The sequence below is a fragment of the Hypanus sabinus genome, chromosome 17, assembly GCF_030144855.1.
Source record: "Hypanus sabinus isolate sHypSab1 chromosome 17, sHypSab1.hap1, whole genome shotgun sequence".
Classification (NCBI taxonomy): Eukaryota; Metazoa; Chordata; class Chondrichthyes; order Myliobatiformes; family Dasyatidae; genus Hypanus; species Hypanus sabinus.
The window spans coordinates 74548032-74571338 of record NC_082722.1 but is presented as its reverse complement, the minus strand read 5'-3'; positions in this window follow the sequence as shown (position 1 = coordinate 74571338).

The window sequence follows — 23307 nt, the reverse complement described above, 5'->3', positions numbered from 1 at the left end:
CATCGAGTCACTTCCACCATGCCATCATGGCTGATTTGTTATCCCTCTCAACCCCATTCTCCTGCCTTCTCCCTGTAACCTTTGACACCCCTACTAATCAAGAACCTATCAACCTTTGCTCTAACTAGACCAACTGACTTGGCCTCATAACTGTCTGTGGCAATGAATTCCACAGATTCACCAACCCTTGGCCAAAGAAATTTCCCTTCATCTCTGTGTTCTAAATGAACATCTCCCTTTTCTGAGGCTATGCCCACTGGTCCAAAGCTCCAGGAGTCGAGAACTAGAGGGCACACATGACACAAAATAAAACTGATTCAGATTCTGACGCTATTAGCTGTGACCCTGCGTCACTCTGAATTCCAGCTCTAAAGCTGACTCCTCAGTGGATGCTGAGTTGTGTGGAGAGAGAAGGCATGGATGATTCAACCACAGCTCTGTCCCTAGGCTTGTAGAGACTGTCTTTGTTGTTAAAGTCTGGTTTCATTGCCTTGTAATGTCTCTAATAATCAGATCTGTTCAGTAGCTGTAGTTCACTGGCCCTGTAGTGCTTAGTTCTTGCTGCTTGTTCTGTCCTTCAGTGCACAGGGGCAAAGGTCTTGAGTTTCTACAGCTGTTTGTGGAAATTCTAGTCCATCTTGTTTTGTAGTGAAACAAACAATCTATTACAGGAACTCAGTGGATCGAGCAACATTTCTAGGAGGAAAGGAACTGTCAGCACTTCAGATCAAGCCCTGCATCAGAACTGTATATAATCATGAGTACGATTATTCAAGAACTAATGGGCGTAGGTTCTTTAAGGGTGTTAGGCCCATGGAAAGGGTGTTGTAATAGGTAGTGGGGATAAGCTCCAACTACTTATTAAATGTTCCCAATGGCATGCATCTCAAATAGCCTCTGACAATCCATTCCAACTCCTGGTTTCATGTGTGGCTTAGCTACCAAGCCTAGCGGAACCATTTCTACTGACTGAAGAAGGAGCAAAGGTGGATTACTGGCCCCTTAAAACCAGTCGCTTTGGGTAGATGGGACTTGTCAGCCATAATTGGTAGCTCATCCAGAAGAAGAAAATCTCTGATCTCAAACTTTTGCTGCCTTGGGCTACACCACTCATGAGGAAAGCTTTGGGAATAAATACCAAAGGAAATGAAGATCATAAGACATAAGAGCAGAATTAGGCCATTCTGCCCATCGAGTCTGCTCCACCATTCCATCATGGATGTTCCCAAATCCCACTCAACCCCATACACCTGCCATCTCGCCATATCCCTTGCTGCCCTGACCAATCAGAAAACAATCAACATCCACCTTAAATACACACAGAGACTTTGGCCTCCACCGCAATCTGTGACAGAGCATTCCACAGATTTACTACTCTCTTTTTAAAAAAATTCCTCCTTACCTCTGATCTAAAGGGTCGCCCCTCAATTTTGTGGCTGTGCCCTCCCTCTAGTTCTGGATACCCCCACCATAGGAAACATTCTCTCCACAGCCACCCTATCTAATCCTTTCAACATTTGGTAGGTTTCAATGAGATCCCCCTGCATTCTTCTAGATTCTAGTGAGGACAGGTCCAAAGCTGCCAAGCGCTGCTCATATGTTAACCCCTTCATTCCCGGAATTATCCTCGTGAACCTCCTCTGGACTCTCTCCAATGACAACACATCCTTTCTGAGACAAGGGGTCCAAAACTGTTGACAATACTCTAAGAGCAGCCTGACTAGTGTCTTATAAAGGCTCAGCATTAAGGAGATGTTCCTAAACCTCAATGGAGGCATTCCTCACTTCAGAGCGAGACTGGAGTCCATGCCTGATAAACAGATGAGAGATGGCACCTCGTGACTGCCTGAACTGTCGGCTAAGGATATTGCATTTGCCTTCTTTACCACAGACTCAACCTGCAAATTAATGTTCTGGCAGTCTTGTGCAAGAAATAAGTTCCTCTGCACCTGTGATTGAATCTTCTCCCCATTTGGATAACAGTCTACTCTATTGTCCCTTTTACCACATGCATTATCATGCATCTCCTATGTTTTTGCCATTCTTCCAGCTTGTCTAAATCTTGCTGCAATCACATTGCTTCCTCAGCACTACCTACTCCTCCACCTATATTTGCATCATCTGCCAACAATGACAAGCAATGTGAAAGGTAATGGTTCTAATACTGATCCCTGAGGAACACCAGTGGCATCCAACCACAAAAGGCCCCCTTTATCCCCAGTCGCTGCCTCCTGCCTGCCTGCCATTCCTCTATCCATGCCAGTATCTTTCCTGTACTGTCATAGGATTTTATCTTGCTAAGCAGCCTTATCAAATGCCTTCTGAAAATCCAAATAAATGGCATCCACTGCCTCTCATTTGTCCACCCTGTTTATTCCTTCCTCGAAGAACTATAACAGATTTGTCAGGCAAGATAGATTTCCCTTTACAGAAACCATGCTGACTTTGACTTATTTTATCATTAGCCTTCAAGTAGATTGAAACCTCATCCTTATTAATTGATTCCTTCCCAACCACTGAGGCTAGGCTATCTGGCCTATAGTTTCCCTTATCTTGCCTTCTTAAAGAGTGGAGTGACATTTGCAATTTTCCAGTCATCCGGGACCATGCCAGAATCAAGTGATTCTTGAAAGATCATGACCCATACATCCATTATCTCTTCAGCAACCTCTCTCAGGGAAGTAGTCCATCTGGTCCGGATGACTTATCCAATGTAAGACCTTTGAATTTGCCTAGCACTTTTTCCTTTGTAATGGTAATAGAATTCACAGATTTCTGGCATACTGCTAGTGTCTGCCACGGTGAAGACAGATGTAAAGTACCAATCAAGTTCATCTCCCATTTCTTTGTGCCCCATTACTACTTCATCAGTATAATCCAGTGGTCCAATATCAACTCTCACTGCCCCTTTACTTTTTATATAAATGAATAAAACTTTTAGTAACACACACAAAATGCTGGAGGAACCCTGCAGGCCAAGCAGCATCCGTTGAAAAAAGTACAGTTGACATTTCGGGTCAAACCCTTTGGCATCACCTGCTAGCCTTCTGAGTTCCTCCAGCACTTTGTGTGTGTTGCTCGGATTTCCAGCATCTGCAGATTTTCTCTTGTTTGTGATCTTAAAACTTCTGATATCCAGCTTTACATTATTAGCTAGTCTGCCCTCATATTTCATCTTTTCCCTTCTTATAGCTTTTTCAGATGCCTTTTGTTGGATTTTAAAAGCTTCCCAATCAGCCAACTTTCCACTTACTTTTGCTACCTTATATGCGCTTTCCTTGGTTTTTATGCAGTCCTTAACTTCCTTTGTCAGCCACCGTTGCCTACTCCTGTCATTTGAGTACTTCTTCCTCTGCTGGATATATCTATCCTACGCCTTGTGAACTTTTCACAGAAACTTCAGCCACCTCTGTTCTTCTGTCATCCCCACCAGTATCCTCCTCCAATCCACCTGGGAAAGCTCCTCTCTCAGGCCTCTGTAATTCCCTTTATTCCATTGTGATACTGATACATGTGAGTTATGTTTCTCCCTCTCAAATTGCAACATAAACTCAAGCATATTATGATCACTGTCTCAAACACGAGGAAATCTGCAGATGCTGGAAATTCAAGCAACACATACAGAATGCTGGTGGAACACAGCAGGCCAGGCAGCATCTATAGGAAGAAGCACTGTCGACGTTTCAGGCCGAGATCCCTTTGCCAATCCCTTTGCAGCTCTTAGCTTCATCCCACCCCCTCCTGTCTTCTCCTATCATTTTGGATTTCCCCTCCCCCTCCTACTTTCAAATCTCTTACAATCTTTTCTCAGTTAGCCCTGACGAAGGGTCTCGGCCCGAAATGTCGACAGTGCTTCTTTCTGTAGATGCTGCCTGGCCTGATGCGTTTCACCAGCATTTTGTGTGTGTTGCATGATCACTGTCTCCTAAGGTTCCTTTACATTAAACTCCCTAATAAGGTCTGGGTTATTGCACAACACCCAAACACAGGCTTAAGCGCAAGCTGCTCTAAATAGCTATCCTTTAGGTAATCAACAAATTCCCTCTCTTGCAATCCAACACCAACACGATTTTCCCAATCCCCTTGACTGTCGAAGTCCTCCGTTACAATTGTGTCATTACCCTTATTACATGCTTTTTCCATCTTCCTTTTCAACCTCAACTCCACATCTTGACTACCAGTTGGAGGCCTATACTGTATATGACTCCCATAGTAGTTTTCTTACGCTTGCAATTTCTTAACTCCACTGACAAATATTCGACATTCTCTGACCCTACGTCACCTCTTTCAAAAGATGTAATTTCCAGTTAACCGCAGTATCATGAAAATCATTGATATACTGTACATGACAAACATCAAAGGACCCAGCACACCACAAGTCAGAGGCCTCCAGTCAGAACCACTCTCTGGCTTCTCCCACAAAGCCAATTTCCAATCCAATTTGCTACCTCATCCTAAGTGCCCAGTGATTGAACTTTTTTGACCAGCCTCCCATGCAGGACCTTGTCAAATGCCTTACTAATGCCCATGTGGACAACATCCACTGCCTTTGCCTTCATTCACTTTCCTGATAACTTCATCAGTCCATGTCTATCCAAATGTGTATACATCTTAGAATACCTTCCAACTGATCTCTCTACCCACACATCAGTTGCAAATCAGAAAATGTTCTTTGACCTGCTTGATGTAAGATTGTTCATCTTTTCTAGCCAGTGCAGTGAGTATAAGAAGACCTCAATGTCAGAACTGATTGTTGCTGAATAATAGTGTAATGGTGTAATAGCCCTGGTTAAGATTTCTATTGTTATGCTGTAGGTATTTCATTGTAGCAATTTTCTGTAAAAACAGTCTGTTCTATTGGTACAATGTTCTGGGTTTGGCTAAAAATAAGGAGCTATGTTGTTCAACTTAGGAATGTTGTGTCAACAAATTAGGATACTGGGATCATGAGAAGGTTCTAGAGACAGCCGGGCAGAGAGAGGTTTGTGACGAACAGTGGTCGGGTTCGTGGTTATTTGGTGGGAGAAGCGGAGAGGAGAGAATCAGAGAGGTTGCCTGGCGGATCCAGTGTGAAATGGAGACCCCAAAGCAAAGAGTGCTTCTTGAGATGGAGTCCATGAAGAGAAGTTCTTCCTGTGATTGGCGGTGGGAGTTCAGCACCATGAGTAAAGCAGTACAGCCGACCATTACAGACAAGACAAGAGCTCCAAAGTTGTGTTTAATTTTAGACTGGTTTAATTGTAACGGGCCCTTTTATTTTCTTTCTCTTCCTTTCTGATTAACTTTTGATAAAGGTGAAATTGATAAATACACTTTTGTTATAATTTTATACAGTGTACAATCTGTTATTTATTGCTGAATGATAATTGTTTATGGGCTGTATTTATGCAGCATTCGTTCAAATCGAGGTTCCTTAAATCAGGATTCCCAACGTTCCTGTTTGGTTGAACCCCCAATCATACCGACCCTAAAGACATATTGTTTATGAAATGTGGCTTATCAGCACTGAGTCACATGGCTGTTAGCAGAGTTATCTAACAAGTTGAATTTGTATTCGAGCCAAGGTGAGAGAGTTACAATAGCAAGAGAGGGAGAGAGGGAGAGACAGGCAAAGAAAGAGAGCGAGAGAGAGAGAGAGAGAGAGAGAGAGAGAGAGAGAGAGAGAGAGAGAGAGAGAGAGAGAGAGAGCGAAAGAACAATGGAGTAGGGGAACCAGGGAATGTTTGAAGAAGGACAGAGTTAATTGTAACTCCAAAACAGTAAAGAAAGTAAGTAATTTAATGATCAAATAGGAGGACTTGGAGAGTGTGAAGATATATTGTTCTGAGGAATTGGACAGGACTGTTGGACTGAGCTTGGAACATCTTGCTCCTCAAAGGATTTATGTTTATGTAGTCTGTCACCCTGATCCGATAATGCACTGCACAGAAGTTGCGCTGTGAGGTTTTCTTGTACTTCTACTCACACCCGCAACTTAACAGCACTGTTCAGAGCATGGGAACAGGCTGAATGTATTAATGTGAGTGTGTGTGTACACGCGCGCATCTGTGCGTGTGTCAGTGTGTGTGGGTGAGTGAGTGTATATGTCTGCATGTGTGTGCGTCTAAGTGTGGGTGAGTGAGTGAGAGTGTGTATATGTGTGGGTGTCTGTGAACTCTGTGTGTGTGGCTGTGTGTGTCTGTGAAGTCTGTGTGTGTTTGTGTGTGTGTGTGTGTGTGTGTGTGTGTGTGTGTGTGTGTGTGTGTGTGTGTCTCCTTTGCCCTCCCTAGTTACTAGCTTGTTTTGCTTCACATCATGTTCTTATCTGTTCCAGCACTTCTTCATTGCTGTATAACCTTTCCCATCTCTAACTCAGCAGCTGTGCAACTGTGTACTGATAGGTTAACAAAGTATTAAATTATTCTCCTCCCTTTTTTAAATTATCCATCCAGCCTCCCCCCCCCCCCCCCCATCACCTTAAAACTGTTCACACAGAAATTTTATTTTGCAGCATCGAGGAATGCCTGGAATTGACTTAACTCAAAGCATTTTTCACCCACAAATAGTTTGCATTCTCGTTACCAAGGTGCAGTTACCAAGTAGAGGCCTGAAGGTCAATCATAAGTCCAGAGGTTGAAGTTCAAAGTTCAAAGTAACTTTATTATCAAAGTATAGTATGTATATGTCACCATATACAATGCTAAAATTCATTTTCTTGTGGACATTCATGGTAAATGCGAAGAAATAGAATAGAATCAATGAAAAACCACACAGAACAGACGGACAGAGCACCAGTGTACGAAAGACAAGCTACTGTACAAATAAAAATAAATAAATAAGAGAAAAAGAGAAAATAATAGTAATAAATAAATATACAATAAATATTGAGAACAAGAGTTGTAGAGACCTTGAAAATGAATCCATAGGTTGTGGAATCAGTTCAGTTGAAGTGAGTGAAATTATCCCCTCTGGTTCAAGATCCTAATGGTTGAGGGGTAGTAACTATTCCTGAACCTGGTGGTGTGAGTCCTGAGGCTCCTGTCCTCCTTCCTGATGGCAGCAGTGAGAAGAGAGCATGGCCTGGTTAGTTGGGGTCCTTGACAATGGATGCTCCTTTTTCTGCGACAGTGCTCCTTGTAGTTCTGCTCGGGGGGGCTGGGGGGAAGTGGATGGCTTTACCCACGATGGACTGAATGTCAATGCATTGGTCTATGTGAGTTTACTGGATGGAGATGGAGGCCTGGAGGTGGACTGTCCTTGGGAAGCAAAACTGCTTGTGTGAGTCGGTAGGAGGGAGAAAGGGGGCTTGTTTTGTTGTTGTTGTTTTGTTTTTGCTGTTCTGTTGTTGTTGCTTGTGTCCTGCTAATGGGCACTCTAGTTTGGCACTGGAACATACGGGCTGCCCCCAGAACATACTTAGGTTGTGTTGTTGCAAACAACCCATTTCACTCTATGCTTCCATCTAAGTTAAACTGAATCTGAATCCAAAGGTACAGGAGCTTGATGATAATGTTATCGTCTGCCACTGTTGTTGTGGCCAAAATTTAGTTGTTGTTATACTTAATGAATAATTACTTTTTCTAAATTTAGGGGTACAGCATGGAACAAATTCCTACCGCTCTCTGTAAGGAGTTTGTATATTCTCCCCATGACCATGTGGGTTTCCTCCTACATTCCAAAGATGTACTGATTGGCTGGTTAATTGGTCAGTGTAAGCTGTCTCGTGATTAAGCTAGGGTAAAATCGTGGGTTGCTGAGCGGAGCAGCTTGAAGGACTAGAAGGGTTTTTTTCTGAGCTGTATCCCAACAAGTAAATAAAAATGTAAACAGGCCCTTCCATCTCACTGAGCTATGCTGCCCAGCCACCCATTAATTAAGCCAGCCTAACCATAGGACAATTTTACAGTGATCAATTGTAACCAGTACTAACAATACTAACCAGTATGTCTTTGGACTGTGGGAGGATACTGGAGCACCTGGAAGAAATCCACACACTCATGGGAAGTAGGTACTGAAGACGCCAGAATTGAACACTGAATTCCGATGCTGCAAGCTATAATAGTGTCATGCTAAGCACAATGCTAAAGTGCTTGAATCTGGGATCCAATGTTAGTTTTACTGTTAAAGGTTTCTATAGAATGGCACATTCAGAGAAATGCAGCAATCGAAACTGAGGAAGGGTCTCGGCCTGTAACATCGACGGTTCACTTTCCACCAGAGTTGCTGTCTGATCTGCTGAGTTCCTCAAGCACTTTTTATGTATTTTGTAAGATTTCCAGAATCTGCAGAATGTCTTGCGTCTTCACAACCAAAATTTAATTAATTACAGTAAGCTTCTTGCCTAATCACATGTGCTGAGAGGTGTATAAGGCTGTTCCAAAATTGATTTTGGTTAGATTAGCTTTGTCTGATGTCCTGCTGTGCACCAAATTCAATAAATCACACATTGTTCAGGCATCAACTTTGTTTTGCCATTCTTGTACATTTCTATAAACTACCAGAGTATGACCTGGTGCCCCCACCCCATGAACATCACAGCAACCCACTCACTACCATAAATAACACCTGAGAAATTCAAGTATCTTCAGCTACAATGTGCGAAGAATGCATGATAATCTCTCTTTTCCCACTCCACAGAATCCTTTGGTGAATTATCTTTGACAAGGATACAATGAACCTGAGGAATTATGGTCTGTAAGATCAAGGGAAAGGCTTTATACTCTGATGAAACCATTAAAACAACATCACTTTGAAGCAGAGCTTGAGATATTGGTCAATCAGTGAACCAAAATAAAATGATTAACTAGTTATTGTCACATTGCCGTTTGAAAGAATTTACTGTGCAATAATCAGCTGTTCCATTTGCTACAGCACAATGATGGACAGTGAGAAGAGATCCTTGCCCTCATCAGGCCAATGCTGTTACGGTGGGCAAGAGAATCAGAACGAGCAACTGCCAAATTACAATAATCCTGTATAATCCCATTTTTAATTTACAGTCAATAAATGACAATAGCATAGATATGACCATTGGTTTATTAGTATAGAGGAGTCAATACAGGTACACCAGAAATACTAGATTGTCTGTAAATTATTCTAGGATCAAATCCTGACAAACACTACCAATATCCACATTTGTTCTTTCTTCATTTTTTTTCCATCCGTCCTACTTTCTTTCCTTTCTTCCTTTCATATTCCATTCCTCCCATCCTTTCTTTCTCCCTTCCTCTTTTCCCTTCTTTCTTCCTTCCTTTGTTTCTTTGTTCCTTCCTCCCTTTTTTCCTTCCTTCTTTCTTTCTGTCCTTCTTTCCAAAGAAGAGTCTGCATTTCTTTAACTATGTTCCTCAATAGGACATGTTAAGATGTCAGCAAACTTTGCCAACAAACTACAAGTTCTTTACGACCAGTGACCAGAAGCCTCTGGTCCCCTTTAACTCTTTCCCCACTCCTCTTAAACCTCTGCTGTTCAGGTTTATACTCCCCTACCCTAGGTAAAGATGGTGACCATCCACCTTATCTATACCACTTATGATGTTATAAACCTCGATATGTTCAGTCCTAACTCCACTATATTCCAGGGAAAAGAAGTCCCAGTCTGTGCAGTCTCAATGACTCAGGCCTTCCCATCTCAGCGACAAACTTGAGAACCTTTTCTGCACCCTCTCTAACTTAATTACATCCTTCCTATAGTGGCGTTGCCTAAGCTACATATAATATCCTAGCTGCAGTCTCCCAGACATCTTGTACAGCTTACATATGGGATCTTGCCTCTTGTACTCATTGCTCAATCCAATTAGAACATAGAACATAAAACAACGGTACAGCACAGATTGAGCCTTCAACCCACGATGTTGTGTCAAATTTTTAACTTCCTTCCTACATGACCTGTAGCTCAACCTTAACCTTGGGGCCTTATCAAAGACCTTGTTATACTCCATGCAGACAATGCCTTGCCAATCTTCTTGGTCACCTCCTCAAAAAATTCACTCAGTTTCATGAGACACATATTGGAATTGGTTTAGTCCTGTTATGGGCAGCAAGACAAAGTGAAAAATTTGTTTAGCATACTATTCACACAGGTCAATTCATTACAGGTGCATTGCGGTAAAATAATAACAGAATGATTTTGAAATGTTATACTTACAGTACCGGTAAACAATAACATGTATGATCAAAACAAGTTAGACTGTGAGGTCAAGAGTCTTATCTTATCATACTTGGGAATCTTTTAGTTGTTATATAACTAGAATAGAAGCTGCCCTTGAGCCTGGTGATACTGGCTTTCAAGCATTTGTATCTGATAGTGCTGGGATGGGGAGAACAGAGAATGTCCAGGGGGAGTAGGGTCTTTGATTGTGTTGGCTACTTTACTGAGGCAACAAGAAGTATAGACAGAGTCCACAGAAGGGAGGCTGTTTTCGGTGCTGGGCTAAGCTGTGTCCACAGCTCCATGCAGTTTTGCATGATCACATGCAGAGTGGTTGCCATATTCATCCATGGATGCTTTCGATCTTCAACCCATTGTGACAGGTAGTGTCTCCGTCTCCGCCCCATCTCCTCTCAGGATGAGGCTTTTCATTCTGGAATGAAGGAGATGTCCTCCTTTTTTCAAAGAAAGGGTCTTCCCTTACTTCACCATCAACGATGCCCCCCTCCGCATCTCTTCCATTTCATTCAAGTCTGCTCTTACCATATCCTCCTGCCACCCTACTAGGAGTAGGGTTCCTCTTGTCCTCACCTACCAATAAACCAGCCTCTGCGTTCAGCACGTAATTCTATGAAACATCCACTATCTCCAACAGGATCCCACCACCAAGCACATCTTTCCCTACCCCGCTCCACTTTCTGCTTTCTGCAGGGATTGCTCTCCATGCGATTCTCTTCTCCGTTCATCCCTCCCCACTGATCTCCCTCCTAGCATTGATCCTTGCAAGCGGAACAAGTGCTACACCTCCTCCCTCACAACCATTCAGGGCCTACCCAACATAGATTGGGAGACTGCTTCACCAAGCACCTACACTCCTTCCACCAGAAAAAAAGCGGGATCTCCCAGTGGCCACCCATTTTAATTCTACTTCCCATTCCCATTCCTATATATCCATCCATGGCCACCTCCACTGTCGTTATGAGGCCACACTTAGGTTAAAAGAAACACCTTATAATCCATTTGGGTAGCCTCCAAGCTGATGGAATAAATACTGATTTCTCTAATTTCAGGTAATCCCTCCCATGCTTCTCCTTCACTATTTCCCATCCCCTTTTGCCTCTCTCACTTCATCTCCTTGCCTGCCCATCGTCTCCCTCTGCTGCTCTTCTCCCCTTTTCTTTTTTTCATGGCTTCTGTCTCTTTCACCTATCAACTTCCCAGCTCATTACTTCATTCCTCCCCTCTAGGTTTCACCTATCACCGTGTGTTTCTCTCTCTCCTCCCCCCACATTTTAAATCGGACTCCTCATCTTTTTTCTCTCCAGTCCTGCCGGAGAGTTTCAGCCTGAAACGTCAACTGTACTCTTTTTGATAGATGCTGCTTGGCTTGCCGAGTTCCTGCAGCATTTTGTGTGTGTTGCTCAGATTTCAAGCATCTACATATTTTCTCTTGTTTGCTTTCTATCTGGATGAGTAACTCCAGATTCTATATCTATGGTGCATCAATAAATATTGGTAAAGACTGACTGGGACCTGTCAAAGTTTAGCCTTCTGTTGGTCACCTTTCTTGACTGTGCCATCTACCTGGTTGGACTAGAACAGGCTTTTGGTGATGTTTACTCCTGGGAACTTGAAGCTCTCAACCTTCTTGACCATTCATGTAGAAAAGAGCAGGTACACCACCTCCCTTTCCTGAGTCAATGATCACATTTTACTTATAAGGTTGAATGAGTATAGAGAAAATTTACAAGGCTGTTGCCACAACTAGAGAACCTGAGTATATTGAATATATTAGGACTTTATTCCTTGGAACATAGAAGATTGAGGGGAGGTTTGATAGTATACAAAATTATGAAAGGTAGAGATAGTATAAATGCAAGCAGGATTTTTCCACAGAGGCTGGGTGGGACTACAACTAGACACTACGGGTTAAGGGTGAAAGGTTAAAAGTTTGGGGGAACATGAGGAGAAATTTCTTCACTCAGTGGGTAGTGAGAGTGTGGAACAAACAGGCAGCGGAAGTGGTGCTTGTGAGCTCAATTTCAATGTTTAAAAGAAGTTTAGATAGGTACATGGATAGTTGAGGTATGGATATCTATGGTCCGGGTGCAGGTCGATGGGATTAGGTGGTTTAAAAAGTTCAGCATGGACTAGATGGGCTGAAAGGCCTGTTTCTGTCCTATACTTTTGTATGACTCTTTTACCCTAAAGCTGAATTTACAGAGGTGGGGTGCTTGAGGGAGAAGGGCAAGAGATTTAGTCACTGCCTGTTCAACTTGTGTTATTTATTTGTTTTCCTGTGAGCGTCTGTAAGAAGATAAATCTCAAGGTTGTATATGGTATGCACACTTTCATAATGAATTGACTTTGAACTTTGGAACTATTAAAGGACAATTTTGGAGCTGGTTCAAGCTTTCACCGCCCAGCCCAACGCAAAATGACAGAACAAAGAGACCACACTGTCAAGGAGATAGTAATTAAACCACAGTGCCCTCCGTGTCTGTGAGGCTGTCGAAGATATCAATGGTGTCATCATCAACAGGGCTATGTAGGGAAGCATCTAATGGATTCAATAAAATCGTTCCAAATTATAAATGTTTTAAGAGCAAGCTGAATCGTTTTTCTTAATTCATTCTGGATGCAGCTAAGTGGTGCAAATGTCTCCATTTTGCCCTTGGCAATGTAAAAATCTATTCCACTAGACGAACACCATTAATACATCCTGATTCTCATAAACCACATTCTTATATTGATTTGCAAAAAAAAAGTGACTTCCCCCAGTACTCTGTTAATTCTGTTCTCCAATGGCATGTATTATGTGTTCGTGGACCAAATGAAAGGGGAAGGAGAGAGAACCAGTGAGAGATAGAGAACCAGTGAAAAAGGGAAAAGAGAGGGAGCAAATAGCAAAATTCTTTTACAGTCATCAGAAGCCTTATCCGGGATGGTGTTGTCTGTAACCAAATCTGTTATTTCTTGTATGATCAGCTGCCTACTGCTCACCACCTCCTATCGCAATACAAATGAGAGATCTTATCATAAAATGTAACAGAGGTAAAAAAATCTTCTGACTTTGAATGCCTGGACTACAAGACAGATGGTATTAAGTGGCAATAACATGGGTCTACTGTTTGCCTCTGGAAGTACCCATTATTTACCCAGCAGGATTATCTCTGAACATGTACCATGCCTTTTTTTTTGGGAAGTTATGTTGCAGCTTTATAAAATCATAGTTAGGCTGCAGACAGTTCTGGTGCCTCATTACAGGAAGGATGTCAAGGCTTTGGAGAGGATGCAGAAGAGGTTTAACAGGATGCTTCCTGGATTAGAGGCCATGTGTTGTAATGAGAGGTTTGACAAATTTTTGTTGTTTTCCTGAAGCAGCGAAGGCTGAGAGGAGATCTGATTGGGATTTACAAGATTATGAAGGGCATAGATAGAGTAGACAGACAGTATATTTTCCCCAGGCTTGAAATGTCTAATAGAGTAGAGCATGTAATTAAGGTGAGAGGAGATGTGAGGGGCAAGTATTTTACACAAAGAGTGATGGACGCCCGAAATGCATGGCTTGAGGTGGCGGTAGAGGCAGATATATTAGGGACATTTAAGACTTGTTTGGTTAGTAGTATTTAATATTTCTGTAATATGTGAGTAATATTGTAAATACAGTATATTGTTTGATTAAGCATTCTTTGTTTAAATAATTCATTGTAGGTTATATGTAAAACTATGTGAGTGGCATACGTGATGCTATGTCTTATCTGTGTGCCTGACTAATGTAAAAACGGATTAAGGACAGTCCTTTATCCCTGGGCTCCCATGTTTTATTTTTAATTAGCTTCACATTTTGGGACTGTAAAACAAACAGTAGCAAAGAGCAAGTTTTAAAATTATCTTGAGATGACTACCTAGCTGTTGAAGCACAGCAAGCTTTTGAGTTAAAAGACACACAGCTCATTTTTTTTCACAGGGGGAGAGAAAGATAGTCAAGTTAAAAAAGAGGCAGGGAATGAACAAAATTCACAGGTTCCTAAGCAATGAGTACTAGGTGATAATAATAATAATTTTTTAAAAAGAGCAGAAATGGTGGGCTATATCAGAAAGATAGATGCATTAGATTGTACAAAGGATAATGGGTTGATGTCTTCTCAGCAAATTGAGTAGCCATACCAGGCTTATAGGTGGTAAAAACAGGAGGGCCGGCATTGTGTGGCTGACTGAGATAACTACAACTTGATTGGAGATCCATCCTCTATTTGCATGTCACATCCCCTGCAACAGAGTCAACTGAAAGCAAATTAAGAAAGATAGTGTCCACGGCAGTGCTCAAGGATAGCATTAGAAAACTCCAACATATCAAGGGTAAAATAGGCTTAAATTAACACCACACCCAAGTTTTACAAAAGCCATCCGGTTCCATATACCATCTGTGATAAAGTAGCCAGTGAGCTAGTTTTCAAGGCATTCTTTCCAAGGTTGAATGGAGCCTATGGGCAACACAATTGGTCCCAGCAGCCAAGAAGATGGGTTGTCAGGATCTTTGGTGATTTAAGGTCACCATCAACCCAGTACCGAAAGTAAATTAATATGCACTGCCCAGGATAGAAGATATCTTTGCAAACCTTTCTGGAAGAAAACACTTCAGCAAAGTAGACTTAGCTGAGGCCTGCTTTCAGATGTAAAGACTCACAAAGGGCAATATCAATATAAAAGGCTAATTTTTGGAGCAGCATCTGAACTTGCACTCAGGCAGAATGCAATGGACTAGATGCTGCAAGGCTTCCCAGGCACTCAGTATTACCTGGATGACATTATTGTTACCGGTAAGGATTATGAGGAACATCTCCAAAATATCACGACAGTGTTAAAAAGATTAGAAGACAATAAGCTCAGAGCACGATGCAACAAGTGTGAATTCTTTAAACCAAACATCACTTAACTGTGTTTACATCACAAACGTACAAAGTTTCACACAAGCATGCTGAAAAAATTCAAGCAGTGGTGGAGGTCCCAAGGTCAAAGGGCATGCCACAGTTGTGGTCCTTTTTAGGATTTGTCACTTACTATAACAGGTTACTGGTTACTGAGCTCCAGCCTTGAACTCATTACTACAGATCTGGAATAATTAGCAATAGACAAATCAGTTTGAGGTGGCTTTCAAAAGGTAAAGGAAATGGTGACATCAAACATTGTACTCACATACTACGATCCACATCATCCCGTGAAGCTTTCCTGTGCCGCCTCGCCTCATACCGCATGCTGTGAGTGATGGAAATGGACACTCCATAGCCTTTATATCATGTTCCCTTACCACTGCAGAGAAATATTAAACACAGATTGACAGAGAGGCCTTGAGTCTCATTTCAGCCAGTACTTGTAAGGGGGAGAGTTCATTCTCGTTACTGATCATCAACCGCTGGTGTCCATTTTCAGTCCACAGAAGGGTGTTCCACCAACAGCAGCAGCATGAGTACAGAGATGGGCTCAATTTCATGGAGGGCACAATTGTAAGATCAAAATCAAAAGGATGGCTAATCATGGAAATGCTGACCCATTTATCCTTGGAAATAGAAATACCTGAAAAATTTACAAAGGTAGACTCTCCTCGTAATGTTTTCTGTCTACTGTTAATTGAATGCCTCTCTATTAGGGCAAACATTGATACAAAAGGAAACCAGAAAATAAAACACAATGCCTCAGGTCTGCATGGCCACCCAAAATGCCTGGAATGTGCAGCAGAAGTTGCCTTTTCCTCATTTTTACCAGCACCCGGTATGAACTTGCACTTTATGGGCGTTGACTTTTGTGGAGATTGAGAGTTGTTGTCCCACCCTATCTGTGAGCTAAGTTGTTGGAGGAGCTGCATGCTGGTCATCCTGGCATGATCAGAATGAAAGCATTGGCTCAAAGCCTTGTCTGGTGGTCAGGGATAGATCAGCAGATGAAGTAGATTGTTTGGGATAACAAAAAGTCCAGAAGATGCCAAGTGCAGCGCCTCTCCTTCCTCGGGAATGGCCTGCTTTGTCCTGGCAGAGGATTCTTGTAGATTTTTCTGGACCATTCATAGGTGAACAATACCTTGGCAGCACTGAATCCAGCTATCAAGTGGCCAAAAGTAATCTCCATAGACTCCACTACAACCACGCGCACTGTTGAGTTGTGAAGCCTCTTCTCAAGAACCAGTGTTCTGAAGCACTTAGTAGTGACAATGGACCACAGTTTGTTGTATGACAGTTTCAGTTATTCCTGTAAATGAACAGAATAAGACATATTATGTCTGCATCATACCACCCAGGTACGAATGGATTCGCAGAAAGCTTTGCCCAGTGTTTACAAAATGCACTGATAGCAACATCAGCAGAAATACTTTACTGACACTGAATCAGAAGATTGCTAATTCCCCCATTGCGTATTGCAATGCAGCATACTCCACAACCAACAACTGACCAGCTATGTTGTTCCAGGGTCTCTTGTGCTCATGCTTGGACCTTGAATCTCCTCAAACTCAATCTCAGAAGAAGTATGCAGGAAAAACAGCTGAGACAAATCGAGAACTCATTAAACAAAGAGTTTTGATGTTTCACTTCTGGACAACCAGTCTTGGTGAGGGCATACAGAGGTGATCAGAGGTACCTGGAAAGATTAAGGACAGAACAGGACCATAATCCTACACAGTGAAGTTTGCATCTGATGCCAGCTGGAGACAAAACATCGATCAGTTGAGGTGAGAAGAGTCAATAGTTAGAGAAAAAAGGTGTGCAGAGCTGTCAGAACCACTTCCTGCAGTCCCAGAGTCAACTCCTACAATCACTATGGAAGAGGCCCAGAAACTGACATGCTTCACCAAGTTTCACCTGGCAAGCAGAGTGACCGCCCCTTGTCAGGAAAGACGTCATCACACAAGAATAAGAAATCCTTCACAGCAATTAAATCTTTAGGCTTGAGTGAAACAATTTAAAAACTGTTCTGCTATGGATGTCTATAAAGTAGTTATATTATACAGTATACTCTGGCTGTGGGTATGTATATATACTGTATAAGTTAAGAAGCACTCTGTGTTGAATTGGAGGTTACAGCTTAGCAGGGATATCTGATGTAAGTTTAATACTCCAGTAATATTTCAGTAATATTGTAAACATATTGGTTAATTATTGACAATAGCAGGAGGAAACCAGAGGTTCATGAGCCAGTCCTCATGGGGGGTCAAAGGTGGAGAGGGTCAGCAATTTAAAATTTCTCGGTGTTATCATTTCAAAGGACTGTCCTGAGTGCAATTATGAAGAAAACATGACAGCATGTTAATTTCCTTAGAAGTTTGTGAAGATTCAGTATGACATCTAATACTTTCTTCTATAGGTGAGTGATTAAGAGTATATTGACTGGCTGGATCAACGCCTGGTATGGAAAAAACAATGCCTTTTAATGGAAAATCTTATGAAAAGTAGTGGATATGGTCCTGTCCATCATGGGTATAGCCCTCCCCACCACTGAGCACATCGACACGAGCGTTGCTGCAGGAAAGCAGCATCCATCATCAGATACGTACGCCCACCACCTGCTGACATCAGGAAGAAGGTACAGGAGCTCAGGACTCACACCAATAGTCTCAGGAACAGTTATTACCCCACAACAATCTGGCTCTTAAACAAAAGGGAATAACTTCACTCAACTGCACTCACCCCATCACTGAATGGTTTCCACAAACTAAGAGCTCACTTTCAAAGACTCTTCATCTCATGTTCTCGATATTTATTGCTTATTTATTTATTTATTTATTTATTTATTGATTGATTGGTTGATTGTACTTTCACTAACTGTCTATTTGTCCATCCGGTTGGGGGCAGTCCTTTATTGATTCTATTATGCTTCTTGGATTCATTATGATTTATATGTAAAAGTACGTGAAAAGCAAATGCCATTATGTCACTACATCATATGAGCACACCTCACTAAAGTAAAAAAAACAGACTAAGGACTCCTACTTCCCTGCCCTCCCCCATGATTTTCCTTCGATTAGTAGTAATTTTTGAAGTTACAAAGCATAACAGATAGGCATGTGAGAATGAGAAAAATGGGCATTGTGTCAGCAGAACAGACGAGCTTAGTTGGCCATGTGATTACTAATTTAATTGGTTTGGCGCATCTTTGTGGGCTGAAGGGCCTGTTCCTTTCCTGTACAGTTCTATGTCCTATCTTCTTTTTCTGGTAATTATTGTCTGTCTTGTTTCTTTTTATTTGCAGTACTATGGACCTATTGCATGCAGGTATTGGCAAATGCTTGATTAATCATATTTGTCTATACTGTAATTTAGCTTTGAAGCGTAAACTGCAAACTTACTGTTTAATTTTGTCTTTATCTTTTACTGTGCTATCTATAGTTTTTGCTGAACTTGCATTTCTGATAAAGCTTATAAATTGTAACGTGAAATAGTTTTCTTCGCTTTAATGGCTTCTACCTGTGGAGCATCACTGAATGTCATCAGATTGCTTTTGCTGTCTCGCTCTATCTCCCACACTCCTGCAAGTTTATTTAGTTATCAGTCACATAGAGGGACACCTTTCTGGCTGGAGTTTAGATAATGGAGTAACTTCCCTTGTTGCATATAACTTCTATCTACTACTCTTTGCATTGTAGTGAAGAAAGATGGGTTTTCACTCCTGAAATCAGAGACAAGTCTGAAACTTCAACATGGTCTGTCAAATAATCGTCAATATTCAGTTTTTAATTTTGTTTCAATTAATTCATGTTGTAATAACATTGTTAGCAAGGATTGCATGCTAGGTTAGCAATTAATGTAATGCTGTACAGAACCAACAACACAAGTTCAATGTGCTCTCCCTCCAGTGCCAACTTATAAACCCTAACCTGTACATCTTTGGAATGTGGGAGGAATTCAGACTACCTGGAGGAAACCCACATGGTCATGGGGAAAATGTACAAACTCCTTGCGGACACGGGCAGGAATTGGTGATGGCTGATACTGTAAAGCATTGTGTTATCTGTAACGCTACCATGCCAACCTTGGCCAGGTGGAGAATGTGCTGGTATTGAAGAGGGTCCAAAGGAAGTTTACGAGATTGATCCTGGGGATGAAAGGATTCATGTTTGAGGAGTGTTTGATGGCTCTGGGCCTGTACTTGCTAGAGTTTAGAAAATGAGAGGGAAATCATTGATACCTGTTGAATGTTGACAGGATTAGAGTGATCATGTAGAGGATGTTTCATGGGGGAGCCTAAGACTAGATGGCACAGCCTCAAAATAAAACAACATTACATTAGAACAGAGGTGAGAAGGAATATCTTTAGCAAGAGGGTGGTAAATCTATGGAATTCATTGCCACAGATGGCTGTGGAAGTCAGTCACTGGGATGGCACAGTAGCACATAATGCTTTACAGTGGCAGCTGTAACTTTGGGGTACAATTCCGTCCGCTGCCTGTAAGGAGTTTGTACGTTCTTCATGTGACCATGTGAGTTTTTTCTAGGTGTCTCAGCTTTCCTCCCATCTTGCATGGATTTACGAGTTAAGGTTAGTAAATTGTGGGCATGCTTTGTGTTGGTGCTGGAGGTGTGGCAAAATGTGCTGGCTGACCCAATCGCATCTTGGACTTTGTCAGTCATTCATTCAAAGCAATGCATTTTACTGTATGAGGTGCATTTGGCAAATAAAGCTAATTTTTAATATTTGAAGCAGAGATTGATTAGGAAGGGTATCAGAGAAAATAGGGAGAAGGTAGAGAATAGGATTGAGAGGGAAAAAATCAGTCTGCAGAACAGACTTGATGCACAAATGGATTAGTTCTTCTCGTATGTCTACACATTATGGTTGGTACAAGTTAAAGGGAGAAAAGGAGGGGAGGAGTTGGAAGTTGGTAAGGACTTGATAGGTTGAATTCTATTGAAAATAGATTGAGAGAGGCAAACAATTAGTTGGAGGGACTTGGCAAGTTGAGCTGAATCTGTAATAAGAAAGGAATTGTTTACATTTTGCTTTCAAATTTCTGTAACAGGATCATGATGAAAGCTTTTGGCCCAAATGTTCTGACTTTGGAGAGGGTTCAAAGGAGATTCACGAGAAATGATTCCATATGGGGAGATATGATGACTCAATGGAATTCAGAAGAACGGGTGGGGGGTAGTCTCACTGAAACCTATTGAAAGTTGAAAGGCTTTGATAGAGTGGATGTAGAGAGGGTGGGAGGGGAATGTAAGTCCCAAGGACACAGAGTCAGAGGAAAGGGAAGTCCATTTAGGAGAAATTTCATTAACCAGAGGTTGGTGAATCTGTGGAATTTATTCCCACAAGCAGTTGTGCAGGCGATGTCATTGAGTATATTTGAGGTAGAGGTTAATAGGTTCTTGATTAGACAGGGGATGAAGTGATATGGGGAGAAGGCAGGTAAATGGGGTTGAGGGGGAAATGGATCAGCCATGATGAAATGTCGGAGCAGCCAAATGGCATAATTCTGCTCCTATTTCTTACTGTTTTGGAATGCTGTCAGTTCCTTTCTTCCCTCAGATGCTGTTCAACCCATTGGTTTCCTCTACGTGATTGCTTGTTGCTCAAAGGTTACAGGATTTGCAGTCTCTGGTATCTCAGGATAGACAGGAAACAGTCCACCAAGTGCAACAGGTCAGCTGAAGGTATGATTACTGATGGTCTATATATCTTCAGTTGTAGCTCCCTTGCTATACAAGATGATTGACAAGACTGGTGTCATCCCACTGAAAATAGTGAGGAAGGGTGAGGGAGGCAGATGTTGTGGCTGACCTGTTGAGAGAAAAGAGGTGAGGTTGGGTAGAATCAGTTCAATTCTGGGGAAAGACAGAAAATTGACTGGTGAGATTCAGACAGATACTATGAGAAGGGGAAGCGACTGAGTGTGAATGGAGAAGAGGGTGACTAACTAAAGTAGTGGTTATGAGGGCTGGTGTTCTAAAAGTGGGGATTGGGGAAAGGGAAGGGTGCAAAAAATGATGAAGAAATGAGGATCAGAGCCATAGAGAAAAAAGAGAAGAGCGAAAGGCAGAAAGCATGGATACAAGAAATTCCAGACAGACATGGAGAGTGAAAGCCATGAATGTTGGGGCCAGCATATTTATCATCAGCACAGACTCAGCTGAGTTAATCACAAAACTGTCAATTGCTCCCTTTCAATTTCACACTGAAATATTCTATTCTCCGTTTATTAATTACCTAATTGTATTTATTTATCCGTTTCTCTTTCTTTGCTTTTTTTCTCTACTTCACTCTTTCACTCTCTACTTTGTTTTTCTCTGTATATTTGTTCTCTTTTCTCTTTTTTCTTACACTCTTTCCTTTCCTTCACACTTTATATTTCTCAGCCCTTCTCTATTTTCATTACTTTCTATTTCTCCTTTTAGTTACTCTTATTTTCTCATTCCCATCTCACCTTTTCATTCATGTTCCTTTCTTCTTTCTACTCATCTATTCTTTCCTTCTCCCTTCCATTGCTCTGTCTGCATCCTTCATGTCCTTTCACACTCTGCCATCCTTCCATTCTCTCTTTCTGCTTTATTGTTTTGCTCCCCTTCTTTGTCGCTTCCTTGTGTCACTTTGTCTCTCTCCTCTCTGCTGTCAGCCCACTCTGTCTCTCCTCGATCTGTTCTCTTTGACCTTCCCCCCGCTGTTTCCCTTATTCATGCATCGTTTTCTCACTGTAGGCTGATTAGAAAGTGCAGGAGGGAGCACATTCCTGATTCCATTTGGAATTTTATGCCCAGATGAATCTAATTCATACATTTATTTATTTTTCTTATTTTAAATTAACAGCTCAGAAACGCTTTCTCAAAGTTTGCTCTCCGCTGACAGGCAACATGGTAGCAAGCCCTTGGAGAATGGTATTAAAGTACAAGTAACATTCACTGGGTCAGAATTAATGGAAATTACCTAGCTGAAATAAATGGGATTCTGATTATGGGTGAAGTCAATTTTCCATGAACGAAGCTTACTTTAGATCAAGACAAATCACTGGGAACCTTATTCCTGCAAACTGATGGAGCCGTGCACTGAAACCCATAGGTAGCACTACACAGGAGGAAGATAGCTTGCTTACTTCACTGTGCTTTACCTAATATTTAATTTGACAAGTGCACCACAGCGATTTTCTTGTAAGATTGAACATCATTACAGATGTTTAGCTATCAGTCTGCTCACATTTCTGTCTATTTTTGCCTCTTCTGTCTTGAATGATCTGGTTTCAGAGAAGCCTACAGTGCAGATGTTGGACATTTGCTTCAAATCCTAATGAAGGGTTTCAGCCGAAAATGTCTGCTCTTTATTTCTCTCCATAGATGCTGCCTGATTTGCTGAGTTCCTCCAGCGTTTTGTGTGTGTTTCTCTGGATTTCCAGCATCTGCAGGATCACTTGTAATTTTGCATGCATTCACACTATCTATACATAGAATCATAGAGTTATAGCAATATACGGGATAGAACCAGGCCATTCAGCCCATCTTGTCAATACCAAACAATTTAAACTGCCTATTCCCATCGACCATTGCCCTCCAGACACCTAGCATCCATGTACTTATCCAAACTTCTCTTAAACTTTGAAATCAAGGTCACATGCGACATTTGTGCCTGCAGCTCATTCCACATTCTCACAACCGTCTGAGTGAAGAAGTTCCCCCTTAGGTTCCCTTTAAACTTTTCACCTTTCACTTTTAACCCATTAACTCTGGTTGTTGTCCGACTCAACCTCAGTGGAAAAAGCCTGCTTGCATTTACCCCATCTATACCCCTCGTAATTTTGCATTACACCATAAGATCTTCCCTCACTCACCTGCACTCCAGGGAATAAAGTCCTAATCTATTCAACCTTTCCCTATAAGTCAGGTGCTCAAGTTTTCACAACATCTTGTAAATTTTCTTTGCATTTTTTCAAACTTACTGATATCTTTCCTGCAAGTAGGTGACTAGAACTTCACACAATACTCCAAATTTAGCCTCACCAAGGTCTTATACAAATTTAACATAACATCACAACTCCTTTTCTCAGTGCCCTGATTAATGAAGGCCAATACGCCAAATTCTCTCTTCACCACCCTACCTGTGATGCCACATTCAAGGAATTATGGATCTGCATGTGTTGCTCTAGTTTTCCTGTATCAACAGTCTCTTGTGTCTTCCTATCAGTTTTATTTGCTCTTTCCCAAAAC